The sequence below is a fragment of the Lingula anatina genome, chromosome 8 (assembly GCF_051362555.1).
Source record: "Lingula anatina isolate TDL-2025a chromosome 8, LinAna3.0, whole genome shotgun sequence".
NCBI classification, from domain to species: Eukaryota; Metazoa; Brachiopoda; class Lingulata; order Lingulida; family Lingulidae; genus Lingula; species Lingula anatina.
In genome coordinates this window covers 7,846,318-7,867,907 of record NC_141774.1, presented here as the reverse complement: position 1 = coordinate 7,867,907, position 21,590 = coordinate 7,846,318, and the positions used below count along the sequence as shown (strand labels likewise).

Genomic DNA, 21,590 nt, shown 5'->3' with positions numbered 1-21,590 from the left:
CTCAGTTTTGTTACACTGGACTTCCATTCCCAGGATGACCATTCCTGTGATACCAGTGTAATGAAACTGAGGGTCCGTGTAACAGAGAGTCCGCCCTCCATATAGTTATAATGGTTAGGGTTTGTCTGACCTAAGTGGGTCAAAATCTAGGGCGAGGCTCACCCTGTACAAATGAATGGGAAGCGGACTCTCTGTTATGGGGGCCTCTCTGTCACGTTACACCAGCACGAAGGAAAACAACCAGACAGCCAGACGGAAAGGATTGCGAGATTACATCAGTTCTGACACTTAGCAACAATATACAGTGAAGAGATGCTCTCATGTTTTAGTTACATTCCATCTGCCAAACCATATATCTTGTTATGGACATTTCAAGGTCGTGCAGTAGTAATTATGAAAACAAGTGACAGATGATTACATTTTAATTAATGAAATGGTCAATTTAGGGTGTTCTGCCTTTGATTTTGGGTGAAGGGTAATTCCACATATATAGTTAAAATGGCCATAAGAGAGTGATTTTTGTGCTTGGTTTCCCATATCATTGTTAAGCATGCATGACAGGCTTGTTAAAACAAATGTATTATTTGGTTGACATAAACAACTTGTGTTTGTCATTAGATCAGTTGTTTTTAACACTTCAAAATTTTAGTTGGAGTCATGTTAAAATATAGTCTTGGTGTCTGCTGGTAAAAAAAAGTTACCCCTTTCCCCCAAAGTGATAATTACAATCACCTGGTTTGAATGCTAATATGCTTTACACGTATTTGAGTTTCAATTTAAAACAATTATCAATACCTTTTCTCGTTGAATCGATTAAATACATCAAAGATAGACTTGTTGAGCAGAAAACCACATCCGATATCAATTAAATATAATGAGTTTTAACACGTTTAATAGGCCCAAAATTTACCCAACCAGATCCCGTTCCGCCTTTCGTATATAAGGCCAATTGACCTTAATATTATTGTTCCGTTGTCACTGGTATAAATTCAACCCCTCCCAAAGATTTCTTTATAAGCCGGTACGTATTTACAGGTGACGAAATCGCTGTTCGAAGGTCTGCAGGAAAAAAATGAAGACCTTTTTGATTATTGCCTTGTGTCTGAGTTTGTTGTTTGTGGGTAAGCATTACAACTGTCTCAGCGAAGAGTACTTATATGCAATTAGTAATAATCTTCTTCACGAAATTGATGATAGTAGGATTCAGTCAAAAATAAACTCATTTTGATCTGTTGGCATTATTAATCTTTTAAGGTTAAAAAATAGCAAATATATTTAAAGAATGGTGTGGTGTGTTATGACAAAAAAAAAAAGAAAAAAAAAAAAGAAACTGAAGCAAGTGAAAAAAAATCTCCAAAATATATTAAAATTCTAAGCTTGAATTCGCCACTGTTCCGATTCGGTGCAGGTTTCATCTCACTGTGTTTTGGGTACCCGAGTAGTATTCGCTCCTAAGCTGTTGTTCACACACACACGCGCGCGCGCGCGCACACACACACACACACACACACACACACACACACATTTAGGCTTACATGAATGGATTGACGAATAATAATAATAATAATAATAATAATAATAATAATAATAATAATGAATTATAAAATGTTCAGTAGACTGTTCAACATAAATTTATCAGGTCTATGTCTTATGCAATTAGTATAACCAAAATCATGAAAAAAGCTACTAAAGATGAGAGCTCCAATAAAGGTGTAGACTTGCAAAAAACTGGCGCTCCCTTTATCCCTGTCAAATAAGAATCAATCTTTCATAAGCCATCTACCTTCAATTTAAAACATAATCGACAAATAATTCGTGCATCGTTCGACTTGTGTATATTTAGAACTTTTTGACTTTGTTATATATGTGATCATGAGATCAGGTGAAATACGCAAAGCGTTGCTGAAGTTTGGCGTTCTCTATATGAAATTTGAAACATGATAATGCAATCTCGTATGTATATATCACACGAAAAAGATAGCTGAAATACGTTCTGTTAAACGTTGTTGCTATCAAAGCATTGGCAATCCATTGGCATATTCCACACATTAAGCATGAATGTTTGAGGAATTCAATACGGAGGTTTACTTGTTCGCTGTGGCGTTTTATACAGGGTTTCTGGAAGACATTACACTCTCTTTTTGTTGTCAGAATAGTATTCATTCTTTTGCTCATGTTTTCACACACACACACTTATTAACTGAACACAAGTTCTAATGTTTTGCCGTTACAACCTGCACCGGTATGCGTTCTAAATGGACCCAGTTCTATTTTTGCGCCAGATATAAATTGTAAAACAATTAAGCATTACATGTACGTCTGACATACTAACAATTAAATACACGTTTGTCTTGTTTATGCAGTCAACAGATCGGTTAACATCTCTCTAGGTTGGTCTCTGTAGGTAAGTCGGTCTCTTTCCAGCTGGCAGTGCACATAATTGCGGCAGGAACGCACACTGCGTGGGGGCACACTCCAACGACCCGCACCCTGGTAATGGACCGTGCAATGGCCCTAGATGGCGCTGTAAATGCAAGAAGGGCTTCCAAGGCGACCCGCACAAAAAATGTCATCCGGTACACCGTTAAGGTCTGTATTCAGAATTAGTATCTAACATTTATCTCAGCAAAGCCTTATCTGTGCGAAGTAAAATAGACTAAAAGAATGGTACTTGCTTCTCACTCTCCCTCTTACCGTCTCTCTCTCTTTCTTTTTTTACACACACACACACACACACACACACACACACACACACACACTCTTGCGCACGCACGCTTTCTTTTGTTTCAAGGGTGTATCAAGTACTGACATTTTTTTCATTATTCTTATTTTACTGTTTCTCTCAATATATTAATTTTGTCACTACTAGTATCGCTAATAGTGTTTATGTACAGCTCAATTATTTTATTAATTAATTAACTATTGTATTGGATTAACTATTGGCTGTAAAACCTTGGACAAAATGTTGACCAAGGTTTAATTATGTTCAAGTTGGGTAAGCGGAACGAAGTATTAGACTGTTGCGCATTAAGTGGTTTCTGTCTTACACCATGTGTGACAAGTCGGAGCAGAATGTGATGCTAAACTTGCATCTTAATTACACTGCTTTCACGTGGACGTGTGCAGTTGCAATTCAAATTTTGTCCAGCAAATTGGGAAGGGTGATAATGCCTTCTTATATTTCTAAATAATTAGCTTTTTGAATACGAAACGTTTCCACCTGACATTGTGCTAGACACATCTTTTTTCGTTTTTGTTTTGGAATATTCTGCAACTTTGTAGCAAGAATCTCATTTTGTTTCTTTTTTAGGTTAAAAGAAGGACGGAAGCAGTATCACCTGACAAGATCCAAACCACATAAAACTGCAAACGATAAAAATGACACAAAGAAACGTTTAATTTCTGTACAATCCCACGCGCACTGCTGTTGCCATAAAGAAAATCTTCATGACAATGTGGATGAATACAAATTTTGCACAAGAATTCATTTATTAAATCTATGGAAATTTGGTGACCTCTATGAAATCTATGAAAATGGGGACCTCGAGATTATTAAACATATTGTTGTTGTTGTCTACGGCTTTGTTTTGGATCCATTAGTCTACGAAATGCTAGTAATTCTATAACAGATAATAAAGTGTTTAGTGAAAATTATTGTGTTATATATTTATTGTTATCTTTTATTGAATTCCATATTACTTTCTTAAAGTTTCATGTTGTTTCAAATGTATGTACATCAACAGAGATGCAAAATGCCCTTGCGTTATAAATCTGCGCTAACATCAGTTAAATTGTGTATTACTGTCTCTGGTGCCCACACACGTGCTGTTGCAATTCAAATTCTGTTCAGCAAAATTAATTACAAAGGTAATAAAATGCCTTCTCGTACATTACAATGTACGTGTAAAGCGTTGGTGTTAGGCCTATGCCCAACGCATAGCAAAAACTTCCAAGACGAAAAAATGTAGCAATTTGCATTGTATCACGACTTTCTTCACAGTCCAAGTATCTTGTGTGTGTTAGGATAAACAAATTGACACAAAAATATATTAAAATCTACCCACTCGCTTTTATTTTTCGTTTTGAGACGGACGTACAGCCGTACCACGTGACACGTTAAAAACCACAAATGGTTTCATAATGGCAAGTTACGAGTGATGAAAAGGCTGCGGTGGTCTATTATGTGCGTTACGTTTCTGTAAAATCCCACTGCCACAATCATTGAGAAAGACAGCTTTGATTCAAATTCTATACACAAAAATGTGTTTGTGAAGTTTTCAGTTTTATGGGATGGAGTAGATAATACATGTATACTGAAAGCGGTTATGGTTGTTCAACTCACTTATTCTGTTTCCTTTGACATTCACTTTTTTATCCAATTAAGGGGAAAATGTCATTTGTTCCAACACAAATCGTCCCAGTGAAATAAGCAATACGTTTAAAGTTTATATATATATATATATATATATATATAACCTTTATTGTGACCTTATCTGAATACAAGACGACGTATTTGTCATTATTTAGCCAGACCAATGCAATGAATTGAAGTGGAAAGAGTCACATTTACCAACCCCTGACGAACCTTTTGCATATGTCAACACCATGACAATTTTAAAGACATGCCCAACTTTGGAGCACCACGGCTTGATGCTTTTTTAACTGTGTGCTGACGCACCTTGATAATGGACTTGAAATTAGTCCATTCCGATTACTTTTCGACTGTCAAAGGTCATTATCCCCTATAAAATTATACCGTATTAGTTGGTATAAATACAAGTTCCCTCTGAAATTTTCTCAAATAAGCCAAATCAGGTTTAAGTTTGCACTGCCAGGGGAAGAAATAACGGTTTGAAAAACTGCATGGAAAGATGAAGACATTTTTTATTGTTGCCTTGTGTCTTAGCTTGCTGTTTGTGGGTAAGATTTACATGTGCAAGTATAACAACAAATTGCTTGATATCAAAATGGAAATGTTGCTTTTTATAAATTTATTTCTTTTTATGTAAGACATTATGTAAGAAAATGATATCAACTGCTCATTTTGGCGAGAAAAGTGGCATAATACGGATTTCCCTGGGGATAAAGACGGTTTTCCCATGCTTACCAATGGCAAACCAAAGTTCTTTTTATTCTCTGTTTGTTCTGTGTAATAATCTCTATAAATAATATAACGGTGGATAGCTGTCTATTAGGATCCACGTTGTCCGATGGCAAGCACAAATTGCAGAAAATGACAATATCGTATTTCTGTTAGGTTTTACAATGTATGTATTGTGAAATATGAATCTCATACAAAGGGTTGCCATCCCTTTAAATTGTCGCCGGCACAATTTGTCGCCGGCACAAATTGTCGTCTTTCGGTGGCGACAAATTGTGTAGTCATTGATGGCACAAATTGTCGCCGACACAAATTGTCGTCCTTAGGTGGCGACAGACTGTGTAGGCATGGTCGGCACAATTTGTCGCCCTGCACAAATTGTCGCCAACTACAATAATGTTTACAATAACTTGTGTGCGTATATACAAATGAAGGGTTTGTTAGCAAAAGTAAATAAATCCAGTCCGACAAGTGACCCATTTGAATGAATGCGCCACCCTGCTGCTTTAGCACTATTTAATTAATGTTAAATAAATTAATTAATGTTCGTGCAACTTACTTATTTTTTCAGTCGTTCATGACTGTTTTCTGTCTAGTTGCTTATTTACTGACTTCATTTATGACTGATAAATGTCATCAGTCATGAGAAAATGCCTCTCGGAATGAACGCTGTGAGTGCCACAGGTGGTCTAGTGTCCATTTCGAGATCCATTCTCTCGTGACTGACGATATTCATCAGTCGTTTGTTATAGTAACAAAAATCTTTCTTTTTACTGAAAGTATAAATGCGACGCGGATCAGTTAGTCTCTTAGATTAATATCTAGCCACTCTTTCAAATAATACAGGGAGAGACTCACTATTTTATCTTTTTCATTTTCAGCAGCCGACGCAAAGCCACCTTTCTGTGGCAAAAACGCCGTATGCGTGAGGTTTGAACCGAACTTTCAGGTTCGATATGACGGCTCCTGTAAACTGCCAATGTGGGAATGTTTGTGCCTGCCAAACTATTATGGTGACCCGTACTACGAATGTTTTCAGATGCCTGATGGTAAAATTACTTAGGGAGTAAACTCACACGAAAATCAAAACTAACATCAAACATTTATCCCAATTAAGTCTTGACTGCGCAACTGAAATATTCTATGATATTGGTCTCTAACTTTATCCTAAAAAGTGCCCTCCCATTCAGTTTGTTTTGCGTGACAAACCAACTGTCGTTGCCCCTTCCGTACAGTCCAATACCCAATCATTTCCACATCAATGTAGAAAATGGACCGCCACTGTTACCCTAGTAAATAGTTAGTGATTCAACGACATTCTTCACAGTTAAAATATATTCTAAGATAATCGAATTAAAATTAAGATTATACATGTAAAATTAAAATGTATCATTCCGTTTTATTTTTCAGAATAAAAAAGGAAGGAAAGCCATTTTAATGTGACACGGCCTTAACCACAGATACCAAAGCTTCATAGGGACAGAAGGCGGACTATAAAAAGATGATAGTGATCTATTGGCTTAAAATGTCCTTAAAATCCCACTGCAATAACCATTTGGACACATTGTGTTATGCCAAGTATTAATTCACATCCTATACTATAATTCGTAATAAAATAATAATAAAGTAATAAAATATTCTCTAAAACGAAAAGGGTGTTTGCTTTATTTATTCTATTCCTTATTTTTTAATAAAAAGATTTCATTTCACTGTTTACATTTTATTGTTGTATATCAAAAGAGATTATTGTTATTATAGCACAGGGGCATTTGGTTATGAATAAGAATGTAAAAATGAGAAAAATATACATGAAATAAAAGAGAAAAAGAAAAAATGAATAAACATAAATATTATAAAATATGCAAAATATAAGATGGTCCTTGCCAAGGATAGTACCCAGCTACTAGGAGTTAGGGGCTTTATGTTCAGTTTTTAGTAAAAGGATTGTTGGGTAATATAAATACACCAATTAATGAGCTCTTTTCTAATAATAATAATAATAATTATATTTATTATATAACAAAAAGATGGATGCAACGGCTTACACTTAAGTTATTATATTTCTAAATGCCGATGTACAGGCGTTCAAATAATACTTTATTAAAATGATAAGCCCTCTCATGGGGCAGCTATGGAGTACCTACAGTATTACTAAGATGGGTCCATGCCTTTTTACTTAATAGACAACAACGGATCAAGTGTGGATCAGTAATGTCACAATGGTGCCATATTCATGGGGGCGTGCCCCAGGGTACAAAATTAGGACCTCTCCTTTTCATTACAATGATAAATGACATGGAATGCTTTTACCAGCAGTAAAGTATGTGGATGACACTACAGTTTATGAGACAGCTAGTTCACCAACCATCTCCAAGGGAAATAGAACAAGGTACCAAACCTACGCAATCTAAACTTCCAATAGCAGCCTCAATCCTATATGAATGGACAAAACAAAATAACATGCTAATTAATCCTAAAAAAAAACTGTTGAACTGTTTATCTGTTTCAGTAAAAACCCAACTGTACCTGATAACCTAATAATTGATGGTATAAAATTTGAACAAGTTTCACATGCCAAACTGCTGGGAGTTCATATCAGTTCTAATTTGAAATGGGAGTTACAAATAGAAAAAATTCTCTCAAAAGCTGCATCCAGACTGTATTTCTTATGCATGGTCAAACACGCTGGGGTGCCGAGATATGACCTCTTACAAATTTATAAAAGCAATCTCAGCCCAACACTTGAGTACGTTTGTCAGCAATGGCATGCTGGAATTACCGCACAGCAATCTAAAGCCTTAGAGCACATCCAAAAAAGAGCTCTTCATATTATATACCCTGAACTTACTTACAACGAAGCAATGGACATCACTGAATTACCTACCATGAAATCTGGGCGTACTGACTTGTGCAAAAAATTATTTAATGAGATAAAACTGTGTACACATAGATTAAACCATCTTTTACCTAACACTCGTGTCATAGAAAAGGACCTAAGGAATGTTTATAGATATGTTTTACCAAAATGTCGGACAAAAAGATATAGGAACACTTTTTTCCCATACTGTTTATATACGTGTCAATGATCAAGGTCTATCAATGAACTTTTAGCTTTTGAAAAGAACAACGAATCACCATTTTTAACCTCATTATTGTTTTTATAATTTAGAATTTATCTTAAAGCTCTATTCTAATACTACATCTTTATACGTTTATACATATACATTCAATATATGTCTTATATATTGCAAAGAACACAATAAACCTTTATTATTATTATTATTATTATTATCACTGTCCATTTTGGTCAAAAAGTGGGTTTTCCTGGGGTAAACAGCTCATACTTAAGCCTCGGTCACAACCGGACGCACGAATTTCAGGAACGTACGTCCCCTGCGATTTTGGGGGGTTGCGGAGGGAGTGGAGATCGTAGAGGAAGGGGAGGTCGTAGAGGAAGGTCTGCGTTGCCGTACGTGCTTTCGGGCTGTCTGCGAACTCGAAATTGCGTACGAAGGCCTTGCGTGGGACGTGAGATTCTGCGCAAAATTTGGACGCAAACAGCCCGTAAGAACCCGTGCGGCCGGTTGTGACCGAGGCTGAAGCAACAGTTAATGAATCCGTTCTGACATTCAAACTAAGTCCCTGTTTTTCTTAAAAAGTTTCTTTTTTTGTAATAATCTCTTGAAGAATTTATTATACAAATAGGAGCTGTTTACAATATATGTATCGTGAAATAGCAGCATGACATTGTCTGTTAGAAACTGCAAATATGTCTCATTCCAGACCATATGAAATATCTGTAAAGTGACAGAGTGTCCCTTGTGATAGAGAGTCCCTCACCCATTCATTGGTAAACCTATAGATATTGACCCACTTAGGTCAAGCTAACCCTAATCATTATAACTAAATGGGGGCAGAATTTCTGTTACCCTCATATTCTTAGGAATGCACTTCCTGTTACATCGGCACGAAGGAAAGCAAACAGATATACAGACAGACAGACAGACGGGGAGGTTTGCATGAATGCATCAATTTTGACAATTTGCAACAATAAACAGTGAAGAGTTGTTCACATGTTTTAATTACATTCCATCTGTTCAACCACATCTTGTAATGGACGTTTCCATTTCGTGCAGTGGCAACCATGAATTCAGGGGACAGATGATAACATTTTGATTAATGAAATGGGGTTCTGGCTTTGGTTGCGGGTGAAGGGTAATTCTACATATATAGTAAAAATGGCCATAAGAGAGCGAATTTTGTGCTTGGTTTCCCGGGGCTCTATGCGTGTCATTATTAAGCATGCATGACAGGCTTTTAAGGCTTTTAAGTTATTAAGTTGGCATTAACAACTTGTGTTTATCATTAGATCAGTTGTTTTTAACACCCCAAAGTTTAAGTTGGAAAGTTTTTGTCAACGTCACTCCCAGCAGGCATAGTGACGTTGGATCAACGTTCAAAACAGGTTTATGTAGCCAAATGTTAACAAGCACAACGAAGCTCTGTTTTTGCTCCAAAGTAAATAAGATCAGTCCATAAGACTGATAATTGTCATTTATTAATGATGAAACTAATAAAATACGTAGTTACAAAACTGAGGAGATAATATAACATCTCCCCAGTCGTCGCCCAAACTTGATAACAAAACTGGTGGCTGGGAAAACTGAATAATATCCGAAGAAAATACAGTCACCAAGTATCAAGAAACTGGCCGTCCCCAAATATTGAAATCACCAAAGTTGATGGCTGGTAACCAATGTAAAATTACATTAAAGAAACGCAAGAAATCATAATACTGTGAAGCTGCTGAAATTGCGGGTACATATCATCGCAGCTAAAAGGCTGAATGACTTCTCGCTGATGCAGCTCGCAAGAAGTAGTTTCCTAAAACTCATTTAAAATTAACTGTGTGCCAAGATACACAGCAGCTAAGACAATTTTAACCCTGGACATCTGTTATCACCTTGCCTTGGTCAACTACTTAAGATCAAAATGTGCAGACACGAGACCTAAACCCAGACTACTTCCTATAAACAAAGCGTAGATGAATTATTAACAAAGCTATTACCACCACTAAAAACAAACCATTTCCTACATAAATACAATTAATTATTTTAATTGTAGTTTGATACGTTGAATTGCCGTTGATCTACCTAAATTCAACGTAAAATCAACGTTGATCCAGCCACGTAATAATGTGACGTTGACTCAACGTTGTATTTTGGTCATTGACTCAACGTTGTTGTTTGGTCGTCGTGATGCAAGACATGGATTGTAATTTAAAATATTAATTATTGGAAACGTGATACTTTGTTTATCAATGCTGTATCTAACTTTATCAAAATAATAAAAAAGTGTTTTAAAGTAAAAGTGACACTTGTTTTGTGTCTTTAGTTAACGAGTGGACATTTTAGGTCATTTTCACGTCTTTTCATGCAAGAATGTTGTCTAACAACTTGGGTTGATACAATGTTGTTATCTGACGTTGATCCAACTTTCAAATCCGACGTTTATCCAACGTCTTAGCAACGTTATGGTTCAACGTTGTTTCAACGTTAAAACAACATAATTTGCCCGCTGGGACTGTTTTGCTAAAATTGAGACTTTGTGCATGAATCTGCTGGTGAAAAAAATCTGGAGAGTTAAAGGAACCCCTTATCCCCTCCCCTCCCAAAAAAAAAATATATATTCAACTATTTTGAATGATGATATGCTTTACACGTATTTGTATTTGAGTTTCAATTTAAAACAATTGCCAATAGTTATCTTTGATTAGGTTAAAAACATAGGTCAATGACATCAAAGATAGACTTGTTGAGCGGAAAATCACATCTGATGTTAATTTAATATAATGCGTTTTAACTGCAAGTTTAATAGGTCCAAAATTTACCCAACCAGATCCCGTACCGCCTTTCGTATATAAGGTCAACTGGTCACTGGTATAAATTCAAGTCCTCCCAAAGATTTCTTAATAAGCCGACCGTATTGACAGGAGAAGAAATCACGAGTTGAAGATCTGCAGGGAAAAGATGAAGACGTTTTTGATCGTTGCCTTGTGTCTGAGCTTGCTGTTTGTGGGTAAGCACTACAACTGTCTCAGCGAAGAGTATTTATATGCAGTTAGTAATAATCTTCTTCACGAAATTGATGATAGTAGGATTCAGTCAAAAATAAACTCATTTTGATCTGTTGGCATTATTAATCTTTTAAGGTAAAAAAATAGCAAATATATTAAAAAATCGGTGTGGTAAATTTAAAAAAAAAAAAGAGAAACTGAAGTGAGTGATACAAAATACCATCGCCAAAAGATATAAACATCTAAGCTTGCATGAATTCGTCACTGTTCCGTTTCTATGCAGGGTTATTTTACTGTGTTCTTGGTGCCCGAGTAGTATTCGCTTATAAGCTGGTTTTCACACACACACACACACACACACACTTAGGCTTGCATGAATGTAATGCCGAATAATAATAATAATAATAATAATTTATAAAATGTTCAGTAAACTGAACAACATAAATTTATCAGGCCTATGACTTATGCAATTAGTATGAACAAATCATGAAAAAAAGCCACTAAAGATGAGAACTCCAATAAAGGTGTAGACTTGCACAAAACTGGCGCTCCCTTTATTTGCCAAATAAGAATAATTCTTTTATAAGCCATATACCTTTGATTTAAAACATATCTGACAAATAATCCGTGCGTCATTCGACCATTGTATATTTAGAACTTTTTACCTTTGTTATAAATGTGATCTTGAGATCAGGTGAAATACTCAAAGCGTTGCTGAAGTTTGGCATTCTGTGTATGAAATTTGAAACATGATAATGCAATCTCGTACATGTATATCATACGAAATAGATGGATAAAATACGTTTTGTTAAACGTTGTTGCCATCAAAGCATTGACAATCCATTGGCATATTCCACACGTTTTAGCATGAATGTTTGTGGTTTACTTGTTCACTGTGGCGTTTAATACAAGGTTTCTGGAAGACATTAGACTCTCTTTTTGCTTTCAGAATAGTATTCATTATTTTGCTCATGTTTTCACACACACACACACACACACACACACACACACACACTTATTAACCAAACACGAGATCTAATGTTTTGCCGTTAGTACATGTACTTGGACCGGTATGTGTTCTAAATGGGCCCAGTTCTATTTTTGAGCCAGATAAATTGTAAAACAATTAAGCATTACGTCTGACATATTTACAATCAAATACATATTTGTCTAATTCTTGCAGTCAACAGGTCGGTTAACATCTCTCTAGGTTGGTCTCTGTAGATAGATTGGTCTCTTTCCAGCTGGCAGCGCACATAATTGCGGCAAGAACGCACATTGCGTGGGGGCACACTCCAACGACCCGCACCCTGGTAATGGACCGTGCAATGGCCCTAGATGGCGCTGTAAGTGCAAGAAGGGCTTCCAAGGCGACCCCCACAAAAAATGTCATCCGGTACACCACCAAGGTCAGTATTAAGACCGTGAGAAGTAAAATAGACTAAAAGAATGGTACTTGCTTCTCACTCTCCCTCTTACCTTCTCTCTCTCTTTTTCTCTCTCTTTTTTTTTACACACACACACTCTCTCTGGCACACGCGTGTTTTCTTTTATTTCGAGGGTATATCAAATACTGACATTTTTTAATTATTCTTATTTTCAATACATTAATTTTGTCACTACTAGTATCGCTTAAAGTGTTTATGTACAGCTTTATTATTTTATTAGTTAATGATCTATTGTATATGTAATATGCTGTTTCTGTAATAAAAAAATCCTGACACATTAATATATAAATATTGATTGATTCACTACACGGCTTATGTCGTAGTTGAATTACACTCTTGCTAATAGGAACGAGTTATTTTGAAAATTATTACTAGAGACACGTTCATTTTGTTGCTATTCACACACACACACACACACACACACACACACACACACACACACACAGAGAGAGAGAGAGAGAGAGGCAAAAAAAAACATGGCTATATACATGAATTTATTATTGCTTGTTAAACGTGGAGGAAATGTAGGCCAAAGTATAATTATGTTCAAGTTGGGTAAGCGGAACGAAGTATTAGAGTATCGCACATTAAGTGGCTTCTGTCTTACACCATGTGTGACAAATCGGAGCAGAATGAGATGCCAAACGTGCATTTAAATTAAAATGCTTTTATCATTGACGTGTGCAGTTGCAATTCAAATTTTGTCCAGCAAATTTGAAGGGTGATAATGCCTTCTCTTATATCTAAACAATGAGCTTGTTGAATTCTGCACCTGACAGTGTACTATACACAGCTTTTTTATTTTTGTTTTGGAATATTCTACAACTTTGTAGCAAATATCATATTTTCGTTCTTTTTTAGGTTAAAAGAAGGACGGAAGCCGCATCACCTGACACCATCCAAACCACATATGACTGCAAACGATAAAAATGACACATAGAAACTTTGTTAGCGTTTAACTTCTGTACAATCCCAAGCGCACTGCCATGAAGAAACTCCTCGTGACACTGTGGATAAATATGAATTTTGCACAAGAATTCATTTATCAAATCTATGAAAATTTGAGTTCATGGGTGACCTCGAGATTATTAAACATATTTTGGACTCATTAGTCTATGAAATGTTAGTACTTCTATAACAGATAATAAAGTGTTTGGTGAAAATTATTGTTGTGTTATATATTTATTATTATCTTTTATTTAATTCCATGTTACTTTATTAAAGATTTCATCTTGTTTCAAATGCATTTACATTAACAGAGATACAAACTCCCCTTGCGTTATAAATCTGTACTGACATTAGTTTAATTGTGTATTAGTGTCTCTGGTGCCCACACAAGTGCTGTTGCAATTCAAATTCAGTTCAGCAAATTAGAAAGCTAAAAAAATGCCTTCTCGTACATCACAATGTACGTGTACAACGTCTAAGCAATGGTGTTAGGCCTATGATCAACGCATTGCAAAAACTTCTAAGACAGAAAATGCAATGCTTTGCATTCTACTACGACATTCTTCAAAGTCAAAGTCATTTTTATGTTTTAAGATAACCAAATTGACACAAAGATATATTAAAATCTGTTCATTTGCTTTTTTTTTTTGGTTTTAAAACGGACGCACAGCCGTACCACGTGACACGTTCAAAACCACAAATGGATTCATAATGACAAGTTACGAGTGATAAAAAGGCTGCGGTGGTCTATTATGTGCGTAACGTTTCTGTAAAATTCCACTGCCACAATTATTAAGAAAGACAGCTTTGATTTAAATTCTTTACTCACGGATCTGTTTGTTAAGTTTTCAGTTCTATGGGATGGAGTAGGTAATATGTACTGAAAGCGGTTATGGTTGTCCAATTCACTTATTCTGTTTCCGTAGACATGAAAACATGGCTTGATACATGAATTTATTATTGCCTGTTAAACCGTGGACGAAATGTGGGCCAAGGTTTAGTGATGTTCAAGTTGGGTAAGCGGAACGAAGTATTAGACTGTTGCGCATTAAGTGGTTTTTGTCTTACACCATGTTTGACAAAATGGAGTAGAATGTGATGTTAAACGCTTTTTAAAATGCTTTCATCTTTGACGTGTGCAGTTGCGATTCAAATTTTGTCCAGCTAATTGGGAAGGGTGATAATGCCTTCTTATATTTCTATATAATTAGCTGGTTGAATGCTGCATGTTTCCACGCTTGGCCTACCCTCTACCAGGGCGGCAGATATTATAGGCACATTTTCCACCTGTTAGAAGATTAAACATATTTAACCAGAGGCATTATCTGTGAATATCTATCGAAAAATCAGTCAGAAGACCTAGTAGAGAGTACTGTACGCTTGCTCTGACAATGTGCTACACACAGTTTTTCCATTTTATTTGAATATTCCACAACTTTGTAGCAAGAATCTTATTTTGTGTCATTTTTTTTAAAAGAGGGATGGAAAGGCGTATCACATGACAGGATCCAAGCCATGTACGGCGTCATGAAGGGAGACTGCGGACGAAAAAAATGCGACAAAGAAACGTTATTAGCTTTTAATTTCTGTACAAATCCACATACACCGCTGTTGTCATTAAGAAAAACTGACACTTTGGATAAATACAAATTTTTCAGAAGAATTCATTTGTCAAATGTATGAAATTCTGAGTTCAAGGGTGACTGCGAGATTATTCCACATGTTGTTTTTGTGGTCTACGGCTATGTTTTGGACCCAAATGCTAGTCCTTCTATAACTGATAATAAAGTGATTGGTGAAAATGATTCTATATTTATAGTTAACGTTTCTTTAATTCCATGTTACTTTTTTACAGGTTTGATTTTGATTCAAATGTATCTAATTGTAACTGTCAAATTTAACTGTCTCTGGTGCCCACACACTTGCTTTGTAATTCAAATTCTGTTCAGCAAATTAGGAAGGTAATAAAATGCCTTCTCGTACATCACAATGTACGTGTACAACGTCTAAGCAATGGCGTTAGGCCGATGCCCAACTCATATATAGGAGAAACTTCGAAGACAAACAGATGTAGTAATTTGCATTGTACCACGACATTCTTCACAGTCCAATTAATTTTTGTGTTTTAAGATAAGCAAATTGACACAAATATATATTAAAATCTGTTCATTTGTTTGTTTTTTTTTTTTTTTTGTTTTTAAACGGACGTACAGCCGTACCACGTGACACGTTCAAAACCACAAATAGTTTCATAATGGCAAGTTACGAGTGATAAAAAGGCTGCGGTGATCTATTATGTGCGTTACGTTTCTGTAAAATCCCACTGCCACAATCATTAAGAAAGACAAAATTGATTCAAATTCTATACACACGGATCTGTTTGTGAAGTTTCCAGGGATGGAGTAGATAATATATGTGTACTGGAAGCGGTTATGGTTGTTCAATTCATTTATTCTGTTATATTTGACATTCACTTTTTATCTAATTAAGGGGACAATGTCATTAGTTGCAACACAAATCGTCCCAGTGAAATTGTCAATACCTTTGAAGTTTCGTGTAGAGTGAGGGACATTAAACCAAATTAAAAGCGTGTAACACACAAGTAAATCGTTATCTAAGAAAGTCCTGTTGGATTACGCGAATTTTTGCTTAAATGAAATAATCTTCTACTTTGATATCGTGCTTATGTGATAAAGTAAACATTTAGTTTTCAGAAAAAAGACTAGGGATATTCCATTTATGAAATATAATAGTAAAGAAATAAATAAGCTGTAGCAGTGCTCTTAATTAAAATCATGGGATATTTCCAAATGCCCTTTTCTCTCTCTCTCTATGTCCCCCATAAAACAGATTAATAAGATCTATCTATCTATACATGTATATCTATCTATCTATCTATTGTATCTGCACACTCAGCATTAAGGGTTAAAGCATATTGTTCATTTGTTAATCACTTTTCTGGTATTACATTGTCAAGAGCAAGCTAGAAAAGCCCTCCCCTAATAATATTCAGTGAAAAATAAGATACCGCGTACTTAATATTAGATACCACTGGAATATAAACACGATTTTCGACCTTATGTGAATACAAAACGTTTTTTATCATTATTTCAGCAGATAAATGCCATGAATTGACATCGAAAAAATCAAATTTACAACCCCCTGGTGAACTTTTTGCACCTGTCATCACCTTGACAGTATTAAAGACATGCCCAAATTCCAGGCACCTTAGGTTGATGTTTTTTTAACTGTGTGCTGACGCACCTTGATAATGGACTTGAAATTAGTCCAATCAGATTACGTTTTACTATCTCATATCATTATCTACTATGTAATTATACCGTATTAGTTGGTATAAATACGAGTTCCCTCTAAAAACTCTTCAAATAAGCCAAATCGGGTTTAAGTTTGCACTGCAAAGGGGAGAAATAATTAACGGTTAAAAAAACTTCAGGGAAAAGATGAAGACGTTTTTGATTGTTGCCCTGTGCCTAAGTTTGCTGTTTGTGGGTAAGTTTTACACGAGCAAGTATAAAGAAAAATTACTTGATATCAAAATGGAAATATAGCTTCTTTAAAATTGATCTTCTTTCGTGAATGGCATTGATCTAAAGATGCTTTCAACTGTTCAATTTTGCGAGAAAAGTGGCACAAAGCAGATTTCCTGGGGATAACAACGATTTCCCCATGCTTACCAATGATAAATGAACATGTGCCGACATTCAAAGTTTGTCCAAGTTCTTTTTTATGAGTTTGGTTTTTGTCATAATCTCTTAAAACATTATTAGCACAAATAAAAAAAAATGGAATTTATTGTATTTCTATTAGGTTTTACAACCTTCTTGTACCTACATGTAGATAGCATGTAACCCATAGAGGACCTTTAGAAAGCTCAAGGAATAGTATTGACATATTTTGAACTAGTTGATCCGTGGATTTACTAGACCACGGATCAAAAATGGCGCGCACTTGACAATGTATTCCCGACTCCCAAGTGTGCTGTCCCAGCATGGGCAGAGCAATTAAATTTCGTCACGCTTTCGGGTCATATTTTACCCGCGGATCAGTTAGTCCATGGATCAACTGGGTGTGAATGCTCTCTTAATTTGCACCTAGCCAGTTTTTCAAATAATACAGTGAGATATTGAATCTTGTTTGTTTTTCATTTTAGCAGGCAACACAAAGCCGCCTTTCTGTGGCAAAAACGCGGTATGCGTGAGGTTTGAACCCGACTTTCAGGTTCGATATAACGGAGCCTGTAAACGACCAAAGTGGCAATGTCTGTGTCCGCCATGGTACTATGGTAACCCGTACGTCGAATGTTTTCCTGTGGTTGGGAAAAGTATGTTGAGAGTCAATTCACTCTTCATGAAAACCATAACTATATTATCTTACATTTATCCCAGTTAAGTCTTATCTGGGGAACTAATATATTCTATTATATCGGTCTTTACCTCTCTTCTTAACACATACTGAAAACAGTGCCCTCCCCATTCTGTTTGTTTCGCGTGACTTACCAATTGTTATTGCCTCTTCTGTGAAGTCTGATTCTTAACCATTTCTACATCGATGAAGATAAATAGATAACCACTGTTGCCCTGCCAAATTTGGCTATCTAATTTGCGTCCTCTATAACCAACAGCAAACGTACGTTATAGAAGCTGTCTTATTGAGTATTCTACATGCTTGTTTATTATCATGGTATTAAAACTATAAAATAAAAATGCACTTAAATGTAAATCGGTGTTATGTCACACATAAGAGACCCTTATGACGAAAAAATAGTTGTTCGTTTCACGACTTTTTTCACAGCTAAAATTTATTCTAAGATAATTGAACTAAAATTAAGCTGCGATAATACATGTATTATAAAAAAATACATATATTCTTTTTATTTTTCAGAATAAAAGAATGTGACACGGCCGAAACTAGAAATACCAAAACCTCATTGGGACATACTATAAAAACTATAGTAATACCATGGTGATCTATTATTGGTGTTTTAAAATTTTCTGTAAAATCCCACTGCAATAACCGCTGAAAAACACTGTGTTGTACCAAACATTAATTCACATTCTATACATTAATGCTTTCGTTAAATGTGCGAACTTTGTCTTTACTGGGGACTGACAGACAGATGTATATTAAGAAATTAAATGTTCGCTAAAATGAATATATTCGTTTGCTTTATATATTTTATTTCTTATTTTTATAAAAATATTTCATCTTGTTGTTTATACATTTATGTCAAAAGAGATGTTATTCTTACGCTATAAAACACAAATAAACAAAAATAAATTATTCTTACACTATAAAACACAAATAAACAAAAAGAAATTAATGAGGAAATAGATAAATAAAGAAAAACACATATAAATACGCAAAATAAAACTTTTTGGACAGGGAAAGCGCCCAGCATTTGGAACCAATGAGCTTTTAAAATGTTCAAGATTGTTAGGTAATATAGGCCTGGATACCTAAATTAATAATGTTATTAAAAGTATTTATTTTGCAACGAAAAGATGAGTGTAAAGGCTTATACTTAGTATATTACATTTCTAAATGTAGATCTACAGGAAGTGGAATAAATATTACATTTAATGGATAACAACTGTTCATTTCGGTTTAGAAAAGATTTCCTGGGACATACAACAATTTTGTCATTGATACCAATATACCAATAGTTAATGAATCAGTCTACGGTTTTTTTTGCTCCAAAAAAGTGTTTTTTAATAATATCTCTTAAGAAATCTATGGAGGTCACGTGGTCTGATGGCAAGCACAGATTCCAGAATAACTGCACTAACCACCGTTTTGGTGGTTAAATGGAATTTATTATATTTCTTTGAATTGTTTATAATGTATTTATTTTGAAAAAGAGTTGTTATCCCTTTAATGATAAATATTTTATCGAGCACACTTTTTTTACATAAACGGACTCTCTGAAGTTATGAGATATATAGACAATGAAATCTTCCCTGTACCATATTTGATTTTCACTAAATATTCATAGATATGTCTCTGGTTAGTTATGTGCACTTTTATGGGGCAAAGGTCATCAAATGGTCGGTATATAATAATAATAATAACAATAAAAATAATAACAATAATAATATTAATAATAAATCATTCTTAAAAGCTTATTCCATTAAAAATCTCGATGCACCTGCAAACTTCCTTTAATTCAAGTAGCTCAATATTAAAATTTGGAAGAGCTAAATTTTACAATTATTATTATTATTATTATTATTATTATTATTATTATTATTATTTTCCAAGGTCAAATGAAAAAATTAAGAAATGCAAAATTTGCATTTATACTAACTCTTATTTGTATAAAATGAGGCAGCTCCGACAGTCTCGATCTTCTGGAAGAATGGGACAATACCCAACAAAACAGACTTGTTACCTTGTTGGAGGCATGTCGCACCGCCTACATGAGATACATACCTAGGGATGTTGTGTGACCTTGGCGATATGATGATCACTGAAGCCTGTCCATTTAGACAAGCTTCAGTGAAGATCGAGGGCAACCTCGAGCCGCTACCCAAAAATATCTTTGCGTAGCGTCTCTCGGAAAACTCGGATTTAACCTCGATGTAGTCTAGAATTTCACGACTACATCTAGGTTGAATCAGTCGAGGTCTCTTAAATGCTGGAAGTCACAGACAGATTGATCATGAGACCTTCTTGGCATCAAGAGAATAGTGACGTTGCTTGCGTTATATATCTACCAGTAGACAAATTTAAAATCTCTCACACTCTTAAAAATTTGCATAAACATTTCACGTTTAACAATTATTATTTATAATTTTATTACACTAATTCATATCATATGGATATGGTTTGAAAACGGGAATTAGTTTACATTTAAGCCACACGTGCGTAGAAATTATTTGTAAATCTATAAGTTTTTAACGAGGGCTGTGTTATTTACCTTTTGTTTTTTTGCTGTTCATTCTTCCTCTTTATCAGATATATCGGTAAATATCAAATATTTTCCCCCTTTGAACTTGTAATTACATGTAGCATGCTCCATGCTCTGAAACAAGCACATGTATATTCCGAAATCGCCTCGTAGTAAAAAATGTCACCAAAACGTAGAATTATTACTCCTGTGGCCTTGTAATACACATCCGTTTGATTTTGACTATATTCCGAAACTGCCTCGTTGTCAGAAATATCACCAAAAAGTAAATTTCTTTCTCCTTTGCACTTGTGAAAAATTAGTTTGACTATATTCAGGTCTGACGCTCCTTGTTTATCAGAAATGTCACTTAAAAGTAGAGGTTTTGCCTTGGGACCTTTTTCTGCAGCAGGTCCAGCTAGGTGTGGCTCAGCTGAGACGCGTATGGTCAGTGTCGACGATTGATTAAATACTTTTCACGCCAGTTGAACGTCCATGACAAGTATTTAGCAAAAATTGACCAAATTGGTCAGACATTACGTAAGAATTTGGCGGGAGGTGACCAGCGCACGTAGACGAGTTTATTTCATATAACATCTCTAGAGCGTGATATAGGGTCACTTTATTCGGTTTTAGGGGTGCTTTAGAATGAAATGGCTGTAATTTTACCCGGTATGTATGTCAAATAATACACTGTCGCCCTCTCGCGATATATGCCATGAACACCTCTCGCTGACGCTCGAGGTGTTATGGCATATATCGCTCGGGTGACAGTGTATTATCTCACTCATAATGGCAGTACGCCGTAGACGCGGTGCATGCCCACACTCCCGTGACTTTTAAAGAGCACATTTGAAGCTTTTTGTGCTTATTTGATGACATTCTATGGCGTCTTTTAAATTCAATAGCTTTTTTTTTACTTCTATGGAAATCACTGTGGAAAATCATATTTGAGGGGGTGCATATTCTTTCTCTGAGTACGTGGTATAGAATATGGATATCTTCACAGATCCCAGATCCCATAATAGCTGCTCACGAAACAATACCATTACTAAGTAGGTACTTGAAGTGGGACTTAAGTCTTTACGGTTCTTTAAGTTTTGGGAAGTA

General features: G+C 35.3%; 3 long non-coding RNA genes across 4 annotated transcripts; all 3 read left to right on the top strand.

Annotated features, from left to right (window-relative positions):
* Nucleotides 1-918: 918 nt before the first annotated feature.
* Nucleotides 919-13,823, top strand: LOC106175864 (uncharacterized). 2 transcript variants are annotated; one of them, XR_015330862.1, is made up of 3 exons: nt 919-1,121; nt 12,422-12,586; nt 13,487-13,823. It is a non-coding gene; the product is annotated as an uncharacterized LOC106175864 (long non-coding RNA). The 2 variants fall into 2 exon arrangements; XR_015330861.1 differs by lacking the exon at nt 919-1,121 and adding an exon at nt 11,048-11,179 and having other exon boundaries at nt 13,487-13,809.
* Nucleotides 4,811-6,704, top strand: LOC147760296 (uncharacterized). The gene is made up of 3 exons (XR_015335643.1): nt 4,811-4,920; nt 5,983-6,150; nt 6,512-6,704. It is a non-coding gene; the product is annotated as an uncharacterized LOC147760296 (long non-coding RNA).
* Nucleotides 13,824-16,909: 3,086 nt separating the features above from the next.
* LOC147760295 (uncharacterized) lies at nt 16,910-18,707 on the top strand. Its single transcript, XR_015330953.1, has 3 exons — nt 16,910-17,083; nt 17,745-17,915; nt 18,476-18,707. It is a non-coding gene; the product is annotated as an uncharacterized LOC147760295 (long non-coding RNA).
* Nucleotides 18,708-21,590: the final 2,883 nt, after the last annotated feature.